The sequence below is a fragment of the Triticum aestivum genome, chromosome 3A, assembly GCF_018294505.1.
Source record: "Triticum aestivum cultivar Chinese Spring chromosome 3A, IWGSC CS RefSeq v2.1, whole genome shotgun sequence".
Lineage (NCBI taxonomy): Eukaryota > Viridiplantae > Streptophyta > Magnoliopsida > Poales > Poaceae > Triticum > Triticum aestivum.
This window is the reverse complement of record NC_057800.1, coordinates 375,235,024-375,254,894: the sequence shown is the minus strand read 5'-3', so window position 1 is coordinate 375,254,894 and position 19,871 is coordinate 375,235,024.

The window sequence follows — 19,871 nt, the reverse complement described above, 5'->3', positions numbered from 1 at the left end:
TGGTTGATTTGTGTCTTAAGGTGTTATTCTAGTACGAACTCTAGGGCTGTTTGTGACACTTATAGGAATAGCCCAATGGATTGATTGGAAAGAATAACTTTGAGGTGGTTTCATACCCTACCATAATCTCTTCGTTCGTTCTCCGTTATTAGTGACTTTGGAGTGACTCTTTGTTGCATGTTGAGGGATAGTTATGTGATCCAATTATGTTAGTATTGTTGAGGGAACTTACACTAGTGAAAGTATGAACCCTAGGCCTTGTTTCCTAGCATTGCAATACCGTTTACACTCACTTTTATCATTAGTTACCTTGCTGTTTTTATAATTTCAGATTACAAATACCTTTATCTACCATCCATATTGCACTTGTATCACCATCTCTTCGCCGAACTAGTGCACCTATACAATTTACCATTGTATTGGGTGTGTTGGGGACACAAGAGACTCTTTGTTATTTGGTTGCAGGGTTGCTTGAGAGAGACCATCTTCATACTACGCCTCCTACGGTTGATAAATCTTAGGTCATCCACTTGAGGGAAATTTGCTACTGTCCTACAAACCTATGCACTTGGAGGCCCAACAACGTCTACAAGAAGAAGGTTGTGTAGTAGACATCAAGCTCTTTTCTAGAGCCGTTGCCGGGGAGGTTAGCGCTTGAAGGTATATCTTTAGATCTTGCAATCGAATCTTTTTGTTTCTTGTTTTAGCACTAGTTTAGTTTATAAAAGAAAACTACAAAAAAATATGGAATTGAGTTTGCCTCATACGCTTCATCTTTTTAATATCTTTCGTGAGTATGATGGAAAGGAAAATTGTGCCAAAGTGTTAGAAGAAGAATGTATTAAAATGTTTGGCACTAAATATTTGAATGATGAGCATGATTGCAATGTTGTTAGTATGAATTCCTTGAATATCCACGATGTTAATGATATGCAAAGCCACAAGTTTGGGGAAGCTATGTTTGATGAAGATGATATTTTTTGTCCCCCAAGTTTTGATGAGCAAATTTATTATGATGAAAGCATGCGTCCTATTTATGATGATTATATTGATGAAAGTGGATTTGGAGAGGTCATGACTTTATTTTGTGATGAATCCACTATTTCGGAAGAGGTTCCAATTGATTATGAGAACAAAGTTGCTATCTATGATGATTATTGTGATAACTTGTATGCTATAAAGAATAATGATATCCATGAAACTTGTCATCATGATTTTAGTTTTCAATTGGATTATGCCTCACATGATAGTTATTTTTGGTGAGTTTGCTCCCACTATTATTCATGAGAAGAATCTTGCTTATGTGGAGAGTAATAAAAATTATATGCTTGTAGATCATGAAAAGAATGCTTTAGGTGCTGGTTATATTGTTGAATTCATTCATGATGCTACTGAAAATTATTATGTGGAGAGTAATAAAAGTTATATGCTTGTAGGAATTCCAATAATATCAGGTTTCCTCTCTATGTGCTTAAAATTTTGAAGCTATGCTTGTTTTACCTTCCTATGCAAGTTGATTATTGTTCCCACAAGTTGTTTGCTCAAAAAATCCCAATTCATAGGAAGTGGGTTAGACTTAAATATTTTAGTCATATTCTTCATGATGCTCTCTTTATGTTCCAATTCTAATCCTTTATGTGAGCATCGTTGAAATCATCATGCCTAGCTAGGGGCGTTAAACGAAAGAGCTTGTTGGGAGGCAACCCAATTTTATTTTTGTTCCTTGCTTTTTGTTCCTGTTTAGTAATAAATAATTCATCTAGCCTCTGTTTATATGTGGCTTTATGCTTTTAATTAGTGTTTGTGCCAAGTAGAACCTTTGGGAAGACTTGGGAGAAGTCTTGTTCATCATGCTGTAAAAAACAGAAACTTTAGTGCTCATGAGAATTGCTGCCATTTTTATTTGGAGAGTGATATTTAGTTAATTCGCTTTGCAGATGATTAATAGATAAATTCCTCAGGTCCAGAAATTTATTTGAGAATTTTATGAGTTCCAGAAGTATACGTTTGATCCAGATTACTACAGACTGTTATGTTTTTGACAGATTCTGGTTTTTGTGTGTTGTTTGCTTATTTTGATGAATCTATGGCTAGTAAAATAGTTTATAATCCATAGAGAAGTTGGAATACCGTATTTTTAACACAAATATAAATAAATAATGAGTTCATTACAGTACCTTGAAGTGGTCTTTTGTTTTCTTTCTCTAACGGAGCTTACAAGTTTTCTGTTAAGTTTTTGTGTTGTGAAGTTTTCAAGTTTTGGGTAAGGATTCGATGGAATATGGAATAAGGAGTGGTAAGAGCCTAAGCTTGGGGATGACCAAGGCACCCCAAGGTAATATTCAAGGATAGCCAAGATCCTAATCTTGGGGATGCCCCGGAAGGCATCCCCTCTTTCGTCTTCGTTCATCGGTAACTTTACTTGGAGCTATATTTTTATTCACCACATGATATGTGTTTTGCTTGGAGCGTCAATTTATTTTGTTAGGATTTGCTTGCTGTTATTTAGAACAATTTTTTTCATCTTTTATTTCAATAAAAGTGGCATTGATAGCCTTTACTATGCCTATTTTAGAAGTCTACATGTTGCTGTTTTAAAACAGAAAGTTTACCGCTGTTGCAATAATTCCCTAGAAAAGTAAGAATGTGATAAAATCTTGAAACCTTTTGCATATTAAGATCTGATAAATTTACTACAGTGGGAATTTTATTTCATAATTTTTGGAGCTAGGGAAGTATGGATGTTTCTGCATTCTTTACAGACTATCCTGTTTAGGCAGATTGCTGTTATGTTTGCATTGTTTGCATATGTTTGCTTCTTTAATGATTCTATTTGAGAATAGGACTATTAAATATGCAGAGGCATTTAGTATGCAATGTTAAATAATAATTTCAGTGATTTTATACAGTAGAATATGATAAGGTTTTTGCAATGGTCTATACTAACTTATCTCACGAGTCTTTGTTGAGTTTTGTGTGGATGAAGCTTTCGAGATTTAGGGAGACCTTGATATGCGAGGAATTAAGGAGACACAAAAACTCAAGCTTGGGGATGCCCAAGGCACCCCAAGATAATATTTCAAGAAGTCTCAAGCGTCTAAGCTTGGGGATGCCCTGGTTGGCATCCCACCTTTCTTCTTCAACAATTATCGGTTAGTTTCGGCTGATCCTAAGTTTTTGCTTCTTCACATGATGTTTGCTATTCTTAGAATGTAATTTTATTTTTCTTTGCTTGCTGTTTGAATAGAATACCAAGATCTGAAATTATTAAATATTAGAGAGTCTTCACATAGTTGCATAATTATTCGACTACTCATTGATCTTCACTTATATCTTTCGGAGTAGTTTGTCATTTGCTCTAGTGCTTCACCTATATCTTTTAGAGCATGGTGGTAGTTTTATTTTGAAGAAATAGATGAACTCTCATGCTTCACTTAGATTATTTTGAGAGTCTTAATAGCATGGTAATTTGCTTAAAATCCTAATATGCTAGGTATTCAAGAATAATAAAACTTTCTTATGAGTGTGTTGAATACTAAGAGAAGTTTGATGCTTGATGATTGTTTTGAGATATGGAGGTAATAATATCAAAGTCGTGCTAGTTGAGTAGTTGTGAAATTGAGAAATGCTTGTGTTGAAGTTTGCAAGTCCCGTAGCATGCACGTATGGTAAACATTATGTAACAAGTTTGAAACATGAGGTGTTATTTGATTGTCCTCCTTATGAGTGGCGGTCGGGGACGAGCGATGGTCTTTTCCTACCAATCTATACCCCGGAGCATGCGCGAGTGCCGAGGTTTTTGATGACTTGTAGATTTTTGCAATAAGTATGTGAGTTCTTTATGACTAATGTTGAGTCCATGTATTATACGCACTCTCACCCTTCCATCCTTGCTAGCCTCTTCGGTACCGTGCATTGCCCTTTCTCACATTGAGAGTTGGCGCAAACTTCGCCGGTGCATCCAAACCCCGTGATATGATATGCTCTATCACACATAAACCTCCTTATATCTTCCTCAAAACAGCCATCATACCTACCTATTATGGCATTTCCATAGCCATTCCGAGATATATTGCCATGCAACTTTCCATCATTCCGTTCATCATGACACATTCATCATTGTCATATGCTTTGCATGATCATGTAGTTGACATCGTATTTGTGGCAAAGCCACCGTTCATAATTTTCATACATGTCACTCTTGATTCATTGCATATCCCGGTACACCGCCGGAGGCATTCATATAGAGTCATCTTTGTTCTAGTATCGAGTTGTATCATTGAGTTGTAAATAAATAGAAGTGTGATGATCATCATTCAATAGAGCATTGTCCCAAAGAAAAAAAGAGAAAGGCCATAAAAAAGGCCAAATAAAAAAATAAAGGCCAAAAAAAAGAAAGGCCAAATAAAAAAAATAAAAAAATAAAAGGGACAATGCTACTATCCTTTTTCCACACTTGTGCTTCAAAGTAGCACCATGATCTTTATGATAGAGAGTCTCTTGTTCTGTCACTTTCATATACTAGTGGGAATTTTTCATTATAGAACTTGGCTTATATATTCCAACAATGGGCCTCCTCAAGTGCCCTAGGTCTTCGTGAGCAAGCAAGTTGGATGCACACCCACAAGTTTCTTTTGTTGAGCTTTCATACATTTATAGCTCTAGTGCATCCGTTGCATGGCAATCCCTACTCCTTGCATTAACATCAGTCGGTGGGCATCTCCATAGCCCATTGATTAGCCTCGTTGATGTTAGACTTTCTCTTTTTTGTCTTCTCCACATAACCCCCTCATTATTCTATTCCACCCATAGTGCTATATCCATGGCTCACGCTCACGTATTGCGTGAAGGTTTATAAGTTTGAGATTACTAAAGTATGAAACAATTGCTTGGCTTGTCATCGGGGTTGTGCATGATGAGAGCATTCTTGTGTGACGAAAATGGAGCATGACAAAACTATATGATTTTGTAGGGATGAACTTTCTTTGGCCATTTATTTTGAGAAGACATAATTGCTTAGTTAGTATGCTTGAAGTATTATTAGTTTTATGTCAATATGAACTTTTGTCTTGAATCTTTCGGATCTGAATATTCATATCACAAGTAAGAAGAATTACAATGAAATTCTGCCAACTAGCATTCCACATCAAAAATTATCTTTTTTATCATTTACCTACTCGAGGACGAGCAGGAATTAAGCTTGGGGATGCTTGATACGTCTCCAATGTATCTATAATTTTTGATTGCTCCATGCTATATTATCTACTGTTTTGGGCAATATTAGGCTTTATTTTCCACTTTTATATTACTTTTGGGACTAACCTATTAACCGGAGGCCCAACCCAGATTTGCTGTTTTTTTGCCTATTTCAGTGTTTCAAAGAAAAGGAATATCAAACGAAGTCGAAACGGAATGAAATCAACTGGAGAAGTTATTTTTGGAAGGAAAGCAACCCAGGGAACTTGGAGTGCACGTCAGGGGAGACACGGGCTGCCCACGAGGGTGGCGGGCGCGCCCACTGTCGTGGTTCTAAGCCTGACAGTAGAGTGGGGGTAGGTATGGAGAGGCAAGGTCCTAGCTATGGAGAGGTTGTAAACACAGGGGATGTACGAGTTCAGGCCCTTCTCGGAGGAAGTAAAAGCCCTATGTCTCGGAGCCCAGAGGCGGTCGAGTGGATTATATGTATATGAGTTACAGGGTGCCGAGCCCCCCTACCTGTGGAGGGGGGTGGCTTATATAGAGTGCGCCAGGACCCCAGTCAGCCCACGTAGGAGAGGGTTTAAGGTGAGTTAAGTCTGGGGCGTTACTGGTAACGCCCCACATAAAGTGTCTTTACTATCATAAAGTCTACTTAATTACAGGCCGTTGCAGTGCAGAGTGCCTCTTGACCTTCTGGTGGTCGAGTGAGTCTTCGTGGTCGAGTCCTTCAAGTCAGTCGAGTGAGTCCCTCGTTGGTCGACTGGAAGGTGACCTCTTCTAAGGGTGTCTTTGGGCAGGGTACTTAGATCAGGTCAGTGACCCTACCCTAGGTACATGACCCCATCATTAGCCCCCAAATGGATTGAGGCTTCGAGTGAGGAAGGAGTTGATGTTGTTTCCGATTAACTTTTGCACACTGGTCGTGCGTTGTCCTGGACCAAAGAATCTCTTCGTTGATAGTGACCAACTTGTCTTCGGTCGACTCGATCCATTCTCTTCTTTCGTCGAGTGATCTTTTGGGCTTTGACGATTTTCGAGCGACGGATCGCAGGAAATCCCGCGTCTGACAGACCGGTCTGCCGTTCGCGGATTCTGCGGGATGCGAAATTTGGGGAAGCGCGCGAAACGGAGCGGACCGCGGCGTTCGGATGGGACGGGATATAGACGCCTCGATCCCCGCGCTGCTTTCTTCGCCACGTATCCCGCCTGCATAACTGTTCCTGGATATGATTAGATCAACGGGCCCACCTGTCATCCACTCGGAAGGGACCTTATAAATGCGCCCGGCGAGGGTTTTTTGTACAGTGCCTCAGCATTCTCTTTCTCTGCTCCCTTCGTCTCCGCCCGACGCGCTCGCTCTCGCCTCCGCCCAACCTCTCCTCGCGCGTCTCGCCGGCAACCATGGCCAAGGAGAAGACGGCGGCGCTGGAACGCGCGAAGAAGGCGTCGGCGACGGAGAAGGCGAAGAGGAGATCCACCAGCCGCGGCGGGTCTTCATCTAGATCCCGCCTGCCGAAGGGCTGGGTCCAAGGAGATTGGATCCAGTCGACCATCACAGAGAAAGATCTCCTCGACATGGCCAACGAGGGCTTGATCCCCCATGGAGCTGCGAGGCTTCCGGGGAAGGAGTGGCAGCCCCAGCCAGAAGAGGGTGAGTGCGTGCTCTTGGCCACCCATGTTGATCGTGGATTTTCTTTGCCGCCGAGTATTTTCTTCCGTGGTTTCTTGAACTTCTTTGGAGCGCAGCTCCACCACTTTACCCCAAATTCTATCGCCTATCTTGCCGCGTTCGTGTCCATGTGTGAGGGTTTTCTGGGCTGTCGACCGCACTGGGGCTTGTTCAAGCATATATTCACGTGTCGCTCTCAGACCGTGAAGAAGGCGAGCCCAGGCGACGAAAGAACCCGAGTCATCCAAATGTGTGGGGGCCTGGGGATCCAGGTGAGGAATAAGAGCACCTTCCCAGCCATGACTTTTCCCGAGTCAGTCAGAGGCTGGCAGTCGACCTGGTTCTACTGCCAGGATCAGTCGACGCCGGGGCAGTCGAGTGGACTCCCTCAGTTTACCATGGACCGAGTGAACAAGCCCTCCTCTCTGAAGTTGATTCCGGAGGAGAAATCTGACGTGAAGATGTTGATGGAGCGCGTGGTACAGTTGGTTCGGGAGGGAGTGACGGGCATGGATCTCCTGGAGGTTTTCCTTAGGCGTCGTATCCAGCCCCTTCAGTTCCGGAGCCACTGCATGTGGTTGTACTGTGGGACTGAAGACGAGACTCGAGTCCATCCAGAAGCAGTCGACGATGTCACTCTGGAAAGATGGATGGCCGCCGTTACCGGAAACAAGGATAACCCACGCGGAGCCAGAAGGATTCCTCCACTCGACCACAACAGTGATCCAAACAAGGTATGCCTGCTCTGCTCTCCACTGTGTTCTTGTCATATTCATTTCTGTTTATTCTGCCAATTGGTCGATTGATCCTTGTCTTGATGTCTATCAGGCCCTCACCGAGCTGTACTCGATGCCCAATGGAGCACAGGCTCCGACTGAGGAGGGTGAGGCGAGTGGGGGCGAGAGCCAGGAGGAGGAGGAATGGGACTCAGACGTTGCTGAGGATGATGATGACGATGACGACGATGACGGTGATGAAGATGACGCTGAAGACGAGGAAGAAGAGGAGGAGGGGGTCATACCACCGCGCTCAGAAAGGCGGTCAAAGCTTGTCCACGACCCTTCGACTGAACGTGGCAAGGGGGTTGCAACCGTTGCACAGTCGACCAAGCGCCCTCGGACCACCTCTCCGGCGCCGACTGAAAAGGCGCCGAAGCAGCCCCGGGCGGCTCCGTCGAAGCCGACCAAGCTCCTGTCGAAGATGAAGGTGTCCATCCCCACCATATCAGGGTAATCATGCTGCTTAAGTCTTCTTATTTTGTGTGAACTTTGTCTCTGGTTGACGCTGAAGTTAGTCGACTGATTCTTTGGAGTTGCAGTGCTGCTACTTCTGAGACCTCAGCCCGGGCTGATGACCATGAGATGGAGGACGCAGCAACCTCAAAACCAGGTACTATATTCTTAACGCCGTTTTTAGTCGACTGACTCATGATCTCTAATCCTGATTCTTCTTTGTAGCTCCACCCAATGTTGTTATCACTCTCCCTGATGATGAGGAGGATGAGGAACCGCTGAAGCGCAGAAAGAGTAGGAAAGCGTCTGCCAGCAGGGTGCCCCAGGATGTGATGGTGCCTGAGACTCTGATTGCGGAGGAAGAGAATACCACTCGACACACTGTGTCCTTCGTAGATCCACTGACGAGTGCTCAGCAGCCCTCCCTCTTCACGACGCACCACGTCCCAGAGGACCAAGCTGGCGCCGCGAAGGAGGCGATACGCCAGGCAGGGATCATGATGGAGCAGTTAAGGACCATCCGGGATGCGAGCCAGGCAGCTTACGACGCCAGTTCTGCCCTTCAAAGCAATGTTCAGGTCAGTCGACCACCGCCTGTTCTGTTAGGATATGCTATCAAAAACTTTTCTTTCTAGAATTTACAGTAGTCACCCATTGGGTGTGTCGATTCAGACTCCGTGTTAGCGGGAGCACGCTGAGTGCACCCGCTGGGTGTAGTCCCCAAGGCTAAGGTCGACTGCTGGCAGTCGGCCTTAGGCTTTATAACTTCAGGCTTTCCGTCATTCGACTATGTCGAATGGATTTCACAAACTGGTCGACTGGTCGACTCTGTCTTCAATAGGATTAGTGGGGGCACGCTGAGTGCACCCACTGGGTGTAGTCTCCAAGGCTAAGGTCGACTGCTGGCAGTCGGCTTTAGGTTTTATAATTTCAGTCTTTGCGTCATTCGACTATGTCGAATGGATTTCGCAAACCGGTGGGGGCACGCTGAGTGCACCCACTGGGTGTAGTCCCCGAGACTGTGGTCGACTGCTTGCAGTCGATTACAGTCTTAAAGAATACATCTCTCTCTTTTTTTTTTAGGTCGACTGGTCGACTCTATCTTCGATAGGATTAGTGGGGGCACGCTGAGTGCACCCACTGGGTGTAGTCCCCGAGACTACGGTCGAATGCTTGTATTCGGCTGTAGTCTTAGAAACGTGTGATTTTTCCTTTTTCACTCGGAAGTGAATTATATTTGACATTTAGTCGATTGGTTCTTCGCAGAACTCCTGTGATCTTGTGGCTCGCTACTCTGAGCTAGAAAACAAGCACGTTCAGCTCGAGCTGAATTTGAAGCTGGTTCAGGAGAAACTGACGAAGGCAAAGGAGGAGACCGAAGGTATGTTTGGTGAGACCTTGACGACTGATCTTCCCCTTCGTTTGTTTCAAAATCTGATCTTGCTGTAACTTGCAGGTAAGGTAAGGGAGGCCCAACAGAAGAAAGACCTTGAATTAGCTGAGAAGATCAAGCTCGCTGACGAGAAGCTAGCTTCAGTCACCAAGCTTGAACAAGACAATACCAATCTGAAAGCTGCTCTTGGGATTGCCAACAAGGAAGTCAGTCGACTGAAAACTGATAAAGCTGCCCTGACCGACCAAGTCAGTAAGTTGACTGGGAAGACAAATGATCTGGAGGCCTTCCTAAGTGGTCTTGCCAAGAAGCTGTTTCTTATGCTTGAAGGTAAACCTCTATGCTAGGCAATTATTTCCAATCGTGGTTTTTCCATTCGACCATCACCTTGACTCGGTGATCGTCCTTGCAGAATTTTGTCAAAACTTTGAAGAAGAAACTAGCCGGCTGGAACCAAACCTCGACCCCGTCAATTCTCCGGTGAACGACGAAGTTGCCATGAATGTTTTCCGACTGGAGTCCCGTGTTGCAGCTGCCGTGGACTATCTTGCAAGGCTGAAGGTCGCCACATCTCGCATCGACTCGACGCTCTGGCCCGGGGAGACACTTCAGAATGACCTTGAGTCGCTGATGGCTCGCTTGAACACGATCCCTGGTCGAGTGCAGGAGTGGAAGAAGTCCTCGGCTCGGTGCGGTGCAGATGTTGCTCTGTGTCTGGCCCGAGTCCACTGCAAAGATGCGCGAGAAGAGAAGCTGGCGGCCCTCCGGGTGGCCAACACCAAGAAACACGACTTCAGGTCCTTTATGGAAACTTTCCTTGCGGCTGCCACTCGGATCGCAGACGGAATTGATCTTGATGAGTTTGTTGCACCTTCCAGCCCTCCGCAGGAGGGGTAAAAAACTTCTTCTAAGCTCGACGCTTTAAATTTGCCTCAGTATGCCGAGTGGAATTGTAACCGATAAACCTTAACGGGCTTAGCGCCTGAGCACTTTCGGTTCCTTTAGATATCGATTCGAACTTGAATTTGGTGCTTGAATATGATTGCTTTTGGCTCGAAATGTCTTTTGCAGGTTCAAAGCAGGGCGCCTTTATTGCAATCGACTTATTCCTTAGTCCACTTAGGCGAGCACTGGGCTGCGGCTAAGCCTCCGAGTGGAAGTCTGGCTTATCACTCGGTAGGATTTTTATAACTTAGGCGAGTACTTGGACCGCAGCTAAGCCCCCGAGTGAGAGGTTTGCTCTTCACTCAGTAGGATTTTGATAACTTAGGCTAGCACTGGGCTGCAGCTAAGCCCCCGAGTGAGAGGTTTGCTCTTCACTCGGAAGGATTTTGATAACTTAGGCTAGCACTGGGCTGCAGCTAAGCCTCCGAGTGAGAGGTTTGCTCTTCACTCGGTAGGATTTTTATAACTTAGGCGAGTACTTGGACTGCAGCTAAGCCTCCGAGTGGAAGTCTGGCTTACCACCCGGCAGGATTTTTATAACTTAGGCGAGTACTTGGACTGCAGCTAAGCCTCCGAGTGGAAGTTTGGCTTACCACTCGATAGGATTTTTTATTACTTAGGCGAGTACTTGGACTGCAGCTAAGCCTCCGAGTGAGAGGTTTGCTCTTCACTCGGTAGGATTTTTGATTACTTAGGCGAGTACTTGGACTGCAGCTAAGCCCCCGAGTGAGAGGTTTGCTCTTCACTCGGTAGGATTTTTGATTACTTAGGCGAGTACTTGGACTGCAGCTAAGCCCCTGAGTGAGAGGTTTGCTCTTCACTCGGTAGGATTTTTGATTACTTAGGCGAGTACTTGGACTGCAGCTAAGCCTCCGAGTGAGAGGTTTGCTCTTCACTCTGTAGGATTTTGATAACTTAGGCTAGCACTGGGCTGCAGCTAAGCCCCCGAGTGAGAGGTTTGCTCTTCACTCGGTAGGATTTTTGATTACTTAGGCGAGTACTTGGACTGTAGCTAAGCCCCCGAGTGAGAGGTTTGCTCTTCACTCGGTAGGATTTTTATAACTTAGGCGAAACGGATTCGCAGCTAAGCCTCCGAGTGGGAGTCTGGCTCACCACTCGGTAGGATTTTTTACAAACTTAGGCGGAACGGATTCGCGGCTAAGTCACCCACTGAGGGGAAATTTTATTAGACAAAATGAAAAGTGACAAAAATTATGGAGGAACTATGACACTATTATTTTGAGGTCCATGAACTACACGAGTACTTTATTGCAACTCATCCGAGTGATAAAACTTAAGTGTAAAATGGGCGGAGTAGTTCCGCGTTCCAAGCTCGGGGCTCGTCGATATTATGCTCGACGTTGTAAAGACGGTACGCCCCGTTGTGGAGAACCTTGGTGACGATGAAGGGACCTTCCCAAGAAGGAGCAAGCTTGTGTGGTTTGTGCTGATCCACTCGGAGAACCAAATGTCCTTCCTGGAAGGCTCGACCTCTCACATTTCTGGCGTGGAAACGACGCAAATCTTGTTGGTAGATGGTCGACCGAATCAGAGCCATCTCCCTTTCTTCCTCTAAAAGGTCGACTGCGTCCTGCCGTGCTTGTTCAGCTTCTGCTTCGTTGTAGATTTCAACTCGAGGAGCATTGTGGAGAAGATCACTCGGCAAGACTGCTTCAGCTCCGTAGACCAAGAAGAATGGAGTTCTTCCGGTCGACCGATTAGGTGTGGTCCGTAGTCCCCAAAGCACTGAGGGAAGTTCGTCGACCCAAGCTCCAGCTGCATGCTTGAGATCACGCATCAGTCGGGGTTTCAATCCCTTGAGAATCAGGCCATTGGCTCGCTCTGCTTGTCCATTCGACTGCGGATGGGCGACTGAAGCGTAGTCGACCCGTGTGCCTTGAGAGTTACAGAAATCTCTGAATTCCTCCGAGTCAAAGTTCGACCCATTATCCGTAATGATGCTGTGCGGGACTCCATATCTGAATATTAGTTCCCTGATGAAACTAACAGCAGTACCGGCGTCAAGGTTCTTGATTGGTTTAGCCTCAATCCACTTGGTGAACTTGTCGACTGCCACCAGTACATGCGTGAAGCCACTTCGCCCTGTTCTCAAAGGACCGACCATGTCCAACCCCCATACTGCGAAAGGCCAGACGAGTGGAATGGTCTTCAGGGCTGATGCAGGCTTGTGCGACATATTCGAGTAAAACTGACATCCCTCGCACTTATCCACTATCTCCTTTGCCATCTCATTCGCCTTTGGCCAGTAAAATCCGGCTCGGTATGCTTTGGCCACGATGGTCCGAGAGGACGCGTGATGACCACAAGTCCCCGAGTGAATATCATTAAGGATGATTCGACCTTCTTCCGGCGTTATGCACTTCTGACCGACTCCAGTCGCGCTTTCTCTGTATAACTGTCCTTTGATTACGGTAAAGGCCTTAGATCGGCGGACGATCTGTCGAGCCTCTTCCTCATCCTCTGGGAGCTCTTTTCTCAGGATATACGCGATATATGGAACCGTCCAATCGGGAATGACCACCAAGATCTCCATGACCAAGTCGACCACTGCTGGGACTTCAACCTCAGTCGGATCTGTGGCACTCTTGGGCTGTGGAGCTTCTTCGGTGAAAGGATCTTCTTTGACTGACAGAGTGTGTATATGCTCCAAGAACACACCACTCGGAATGGCTTCTCTCTTGGATCCTATCTTTGCTAGATCGTCAGCTGCTTGATTTTTCAGTCGGGGTATATGATGGAGCTCCAACCCCTCGAACTTCTTTTCCAGCTTCCTCACTGCACTGCAGTATCCAGTCATGGCTGGGCTTCTCACGTCCCACTCCTTCATCACTTGGTTGACCACTAAATCCGAGTCGCCATAGACCATCAGGCGACGGACGCCGAGTGAAATGGCCATGCGCAACCCATATAAGAGGGCCTCATATTCTGCCTCATTGTTGGAGGAATCGAAGTGAATCTGGAGCACATATCTGAGCTTATCTCCTCTGGGGGAAACTAGGACGACCCCAGCACCGAACCATTCAACATCTTAGAGCCATCAAAGAACATGGTCTAATGCTCCGAGTGAACTTCAGTCGGCTGCTGCTGTTCAATCCACTCGGCGAGGAAATCTGCTATTGCCTGGGACTTAATGGCTTTCTTTGCCTCAAACTTGATATCAAGGGGAAGAAGTTCAATCGCCCATTTGGCCACTCGACCAGTTGCATCTCTGTTGTGCAAAATCTCTGATAGTGGAGCGTCGCTGACGATTGTGATGGAATGATCAGAGAAATAATGAGCAACCTTCTGATAATGAGGATATCTCTGCTTGGATGGAGTCAAGACTTCAGACAAATAATACACTGGGCACTGAACTTTGAGAGCTTTTCCTTCTTCTTCCCGCTCGACCGTAAGCACAGTACTGACGACTTGTCCTGTGGCTGCGATATAGAGCAACAGAGGCTCTTTGCTGATTGGAGCAGCAAGCACCGGCTGGGTGGAGAGCAGAGCTTTTAGCTCGGCAAACGCTGCATCAGCTTCTGGAGTCCACTCGAACTTGTCTGTCTTCTTCATCAGTCGGTAAAGAGGCAATGCCTTTTCACCGAGTCGTGAGATGAATCGACTTAATGCGGCCAAGCATCCAGTAAGCTTCTGGACATCGTGCACTCGCACAGGGCGTTTCATTCGGAGAATAGTGCCGATCTTCTCTGGATTAGCATCGATTCCTCGTTCGGAAACGAGAAAACCGAGTAACTTGCCACCAGGAACTCCAAATGTGCACTTTGATGGATTGAGCTTGATATCATACCTTCTGAGGTTGGCAAATGTTTCGGCGAGATCAGCGAGCAGGTCGGAACCTTTTCGTGACTTGACAACGATATCATCCATATATGCTTCCACATTCCGACTGATTTGAGTGAGTAGACACTTCTGAATCATTCGCATAAATGTGGCTCCGGCATTCTTGAGGCCGAATGGCATGGTGATATAGCAGAAGCACCCGAATGGAGTGATGAAAGCTGTTTTTATCTCGTCGGGTCCGTACAGACGGATCTGGTGGTACCCGGAGTAGGCGTCTAGAAAAGACAGTCTCTCGCATCCCGCGGTCGAGTCAACAATTTGATCTATGCGAGGGAGAGGAAAATGATCTTTCGGGCAGGCCCGGTTGATGTGCTTGAAATCAATGCACATTCGGAGCGATTTGTCCTTCTTAGGAACCATGACGACATTAGCGAGCCACTCGGAGTGGTATATCTCTCGGATAAATCCTGCCGCCAACAGTCGAGCCACTTCCTCACCAATGGCTTTTCTCTTCTGGACGGCGGACCGCCGAAGATGCTCTTTGACTGGTTTTGCAGATGAGTCGACTCTTAGGCGATGCTCAGCCAGTCCCCTGGGAACACCTGGCATGTCAGCGGGCTTCCATGCAAAAATGTCCCAGTTCTCACGGAGGAACTGGATGAGCGCTTCTTCCTATTTCGGGTCGAGTGTTGTGGAGATGTGGGTCGGAGCTGCATCGGGGTCGGTCGGGTGAATGTGAACAGGCTTCATCTCACCGGACGACTGAAATGCAGACTCTGTGGCGGGTTTCTTGGATCGCAGCAAATCACTCGGATCTGCATTTTGCTTGTATTCTTCGAATTCGACCGCCGTCACCTAGGAATCGGCAATCTTTGAGCCCTTCTGAAAGCACTCTTCTGCCTTTTTCCGATCACCGGTGACAGTGATCACTCCCTTGGGGCCGGGCATCTTCAATTTAAGGTACACGTAACATGGTCGAGCCATGAACCGTGCGTAAGCTGGTCTCCCCAAAATGGCATGATATGCACTCTGAAAATCCACGACCTCAAATGTCAACTTTTCTTTGCGAAAATGTTTCGAATCACCAAACACCACATCCAGAGCTATTTGGCCGAGTGACTCGGCTTTCTTCCCTGGTATAACTCCATGAAAGCTCATGTTACTGGTGCTCAGTCGGGACATCGGAATGCCCATTCCTTTCAGTGTGTCTGCATACAACAAATTCAGCCCGCTTCCACCGTCCATCAGCACTTTTGTCAGTCGAGTGCCTTCAACAACTGGATCGACCACCAAAGCTTGCCTCCCAGGGGTGGCAATATGTGTCGGGTGATCAGATTGGTCGAATGTGATGGGTATTTGGGACCATTTCAGATAATTTGCTTTTGCTGGGGCAACCATGTTCACTTCTCGGTTAATGACTTTCAATCGACTCTTGCTTTCCACATCTGCAAAGATCATCAGAGTGGAGTTGATATGCGGATATCCTTCCTCACTGTCCTCCTTGTCTTCAGCCTTGTCCGACTCCTTCTCCTTGTCCTTAGACTGTTTTCCCTGAAACTGCTGGATCAGGAGTCGACATTGGCGAGTGGTGTGCTTCGGGTAGATGATATTCCCCTCTTCGTCTTTCTTCGTGTGGATGTGACATGGCATATCCATTACGTCATTCCCTTCTTTATCCTTTACCTTCTTAGGGTTCCAGGATCCTTTTGGTTTCCCTTTAAACTTTCCCTGAGTCACGGCCAGGGCCTCTCCAGGAGCTGCCGGTTCAGCCTTCCGCTTCTGTTTCCGACTGGTGTTTCCTTTTTCCGACTGACTCGGCTTGTGCTTGCCGCTTCGGAGTCGGTCTTCTTCTTCGCCGTTGGCGTACTTGGTAGCAATCTCCATCATCCGACTCAAGGTCATGTCACTGGTTCGACCAAACTTCAAACTCAATTCTCTGTTCTTGACGCCATCTTTGAAGGCGCAGACTGCCTGATGATCAGACACATTCTCCACAGTGTGGTGCAAAGTGATCCATCTCTGAATATACTCTCTGAGAGTCTCATTGGTCTTCTGCACGCAGACTTGCAACTCTGTCAGTCCAGCTGGTCGCTTGCAAGTTCCTTCAAACGTTCTGATGAACACTCGGGACAGATCTTCCCAAGTGTAAATGCTGCTAGGAGGTAATTGAGTCAACCATGCCCTGGCAGAACCTTCCAGCATGAGGGGCAAATGCTTCATGGCCACCTCGTCGTTCCCACCACCAATCTGAACTGCCACTCGGTAGTCCTCAAGCCAAGTTTCAGGCTTAGACTCACCAGTGAACTTGCTGACTCCTGTTGCCAGCCTGAAATTGGGAGGGATAACTGCGGCTCTGATAGCTCTGCTGAAACATTCAGGACCAGAAACATGCACTCGACTGCTTGTGGGCGCATCTCTGTCGAGTCCGCCTCGATGGGCTCTGTTCCGGTCGACCAAACCTTGCACGATAATGGATCGCGCGTCGAAGCCTGATTCTCTGGGGTCGACTGGAACTCTTTGCCCCGTACTGAACTGACGTCTGTCATCTTGCTGCCGAGGAGCGTAAGACCCACCCCTCGGAGGGGAATTGGGCACTCGACGCCTATCATCTCGGTCGAGTCGGTCACCATATTGGTCTCGCCGATTCTCGCGCCCTTCACGCCGCGGAGGCGATCTGGGACTGTGAGCCGACTGAACCGTATTCGCAGCGACGGATCGACTGTGAATTCTGTTGCGCGACTGCGACACGGCCGAATTCTGGTCTCCTGCCGCCCGGAGCAGATCCCTGATCTGCATCAAGCCTCTGCCAGCTTCCGACTGAGAGGGCTGGATGGACTCTGCTATACGAGTCGCAGCTGTCACACCCTAGCTAGTCATGCATTAGAGTGTTGCATCATGTTTACTCTTTCATCAGAAACTTGAAATGGGGATGACAGAACCCCCAGTCCCCTCTGAAACCAACTAGGGTTACTAAAATAATTTTTCAATGAACCTGAAATGCCCTTCTAAAATGCCCATCATTTTTGTCTTGGTTCAGAACCTCTGCCAAAAGTGGTGCACATTTTCCTAGGCCATCCTAGGGTTTTTGAATTAAATCATAAATATTTGAATTTGGGCATTTAAAATAATATAAAATATTTAAATGCTCAAATATCTCCAAACTAAAATGTTTCATGTTGGAAATAATCCAACTATGGGCCAGGAATAGTTTGGTGATTTTTGAAGTTGCCTAGGTATTTTATTTAATTCAACAAAGTTGCAGATATATTAAATAAAAACAGAAATAGAAAAAAAGGGGGAAAACTTACCTGGGCTCCTCCCTGTGCGGCCCAGCCAGCTGGCCGGCCCAGCAAGCCAGCCCAGCCCACCACCGCCGTCGTCCTCCTGGCGCCAGTCGGCCAGGCGTGTGGCCGGCGCGCGCGCACGGCCGGAGCGCCACGCCACCAGCTCGTCTGCCTGCCTCCCTCGCCAGCGCGACGCGCTTCTTCTCGGTGCCGCCCCGATCCCCTGACCTTATCCCTCTCTCTCTCCCGTGCTGCTCCCTCCCTCTCTCTCACGGCCGAACACCACCGTCGCCGCCGTTCGCCATAGCCACCGTCTCCGACCACCCCTCGCTCCCCCGACTAGCTCAGGAGCTCCGCCTCGACTCCCTCTTCCTCCCCACCGCTCCACGGGTCTCCGGAAGCCCTGCATCGCCGCCACGTCTCCGTTCCCCTCTTCGGGCTCCGACCACCGTCGCCGTCAAATTCGTCGTCTCCGGCGCGTCCCCGAGCCCGCTTCGACGCCCACTACAACCGCGGTGAGCCCCCGAGTCGTTTCCCCCTTCTCCCCTGGTCTCTCCCGACCTCTAGGCCCTAGCCCCACCTCGGCCGAGAGCTCCACGCCGCCGACGATGTCGCCGTCGTGGCCACGGTCGCCGTAGCGCCCAACCGAGCACACCATCGTGCTCCACACCTCACTAGGAGCACGTAGCACGCACCAACACCTCCCCTAACGCCCTGCAACGCCGTTTCCAACCGCACCCGAACTCCGGCCGCCGCAGCCGAGCTCGCCGTCGTCAACTCCGGCCACCCCGAGCCCAACCACCACCACCAATAGTCGCGGCTCAACCTCAGCAACACGTAGATGCCTTCCGCCGTCCATTTGGTTGCCGGAATGGCAAAAAGCACTTTCGCCGCCGTCTCGGACCTCGCCGGCGTCATGTCGCCGGTGGGGTTTGACTTGTCCGACCTGGGGTTTGACCCCCCAGGGTCACTAACGCGTGGGCCCTGTCGGCCAGGTGGTTAGGTTAGCGCTAACTACTGTTAGTCAACCCCCCCTGACACTGACAGTGGGCCCCAGCGCCACTAATCCCTAATTAGGATTAAATTAAACCTGTTAAACCCCCCTGTCACTGACGTGTGGCCCCCACACATCAGGTTTGACTTCAGCCAGCCGCAGTTGACCACTGACGTCATGCTGACGTCAGGCTGACGCAGTAATTGATTTTCTGGTTTTAAATTAAATCAGGAAATTCCAGAATATTATTTAAACTTCAAAAATTCATAACTTTTATTCTGTGACTCCAAATTGGACAAATTATATATGAAAAATGATCAGAAAAATCCAATCTATCCATCTGTACTATTTTCATGCATGATCAAACAAGTTAAATTGATGTTTTAAGCAGAACAAGGAAAAGCACTTAAAGAGGCCATGTTTGAGTTTGAAATTTGAATCTTTGATTCAAATTTGTTCAAACCCTTCTGGTTTTAGTTGCATTAGCCCAACACACTCATATTGCCATGTTTCATGCATGCATCATATTGTTGCACATTGTTTGGTGATGCTTGTGTATCGATGCCCTTTGCGACAGGTTCTGCCCCCGAGGAGTACCGTGATTACCCTAACGAAGAACCGTATCAGTGCATCGAACCATCAGGCAAGCAACCAACCATTTGATCATATCGATACAATCCCATGTTCTCGCTCCTGCTCTCTTTTACTGCATTAAGACAACGCGTTTCAAACTGCTGTGTGCCACGGTAGTTGAACCCATTTCCTCTGCATGACCTGTCATTGCCACAGTAACTAGATGAAACCCACTAGCATGTGTAGGAGTTGATTGAGCCATGTGTATGTGTTGTTCCTACCTTGCTATGCCTGCTATGCTTAGAGTCGTGTCAGGTCTGGTTCATCTGGGTGATGGGCTAGAGTGAAATGTTATGTCGGTAATGAGAGTGGTGTGGTGAACACGATTTGGTAAAGGTATCGATGAGAGGCCATGTAGGAGTACATGGTGGGTTGTTTCATTGAAGCCGACCTTAAGCACTGAGATCTGTATGTGTGATTTAAGAATCAGCTACTACCATGCATTGGGCCCGAAACCAATGGACCCTCTCGGCTTCTTATTCACCCTAGTTCTCCGTCCAGGAGTTGCAAGTAGTTTCTGGTGTTTGTAGCCTACTGGAGGCCGTGGACAGCGCTGACCGTAGGGGTGGGCTGTGATGCGGTAGGTACGTGGCCGGGTGTACCGAATACCCGTTAGGTATCTCGGGAACCCTGTTCACATCGTTCGGGGCCGTATGGGAAACCTCGGCCGGACTCCCTGCGGATGGAACCTGAATAGGCGATAAACCTGGACTGGAGGCTT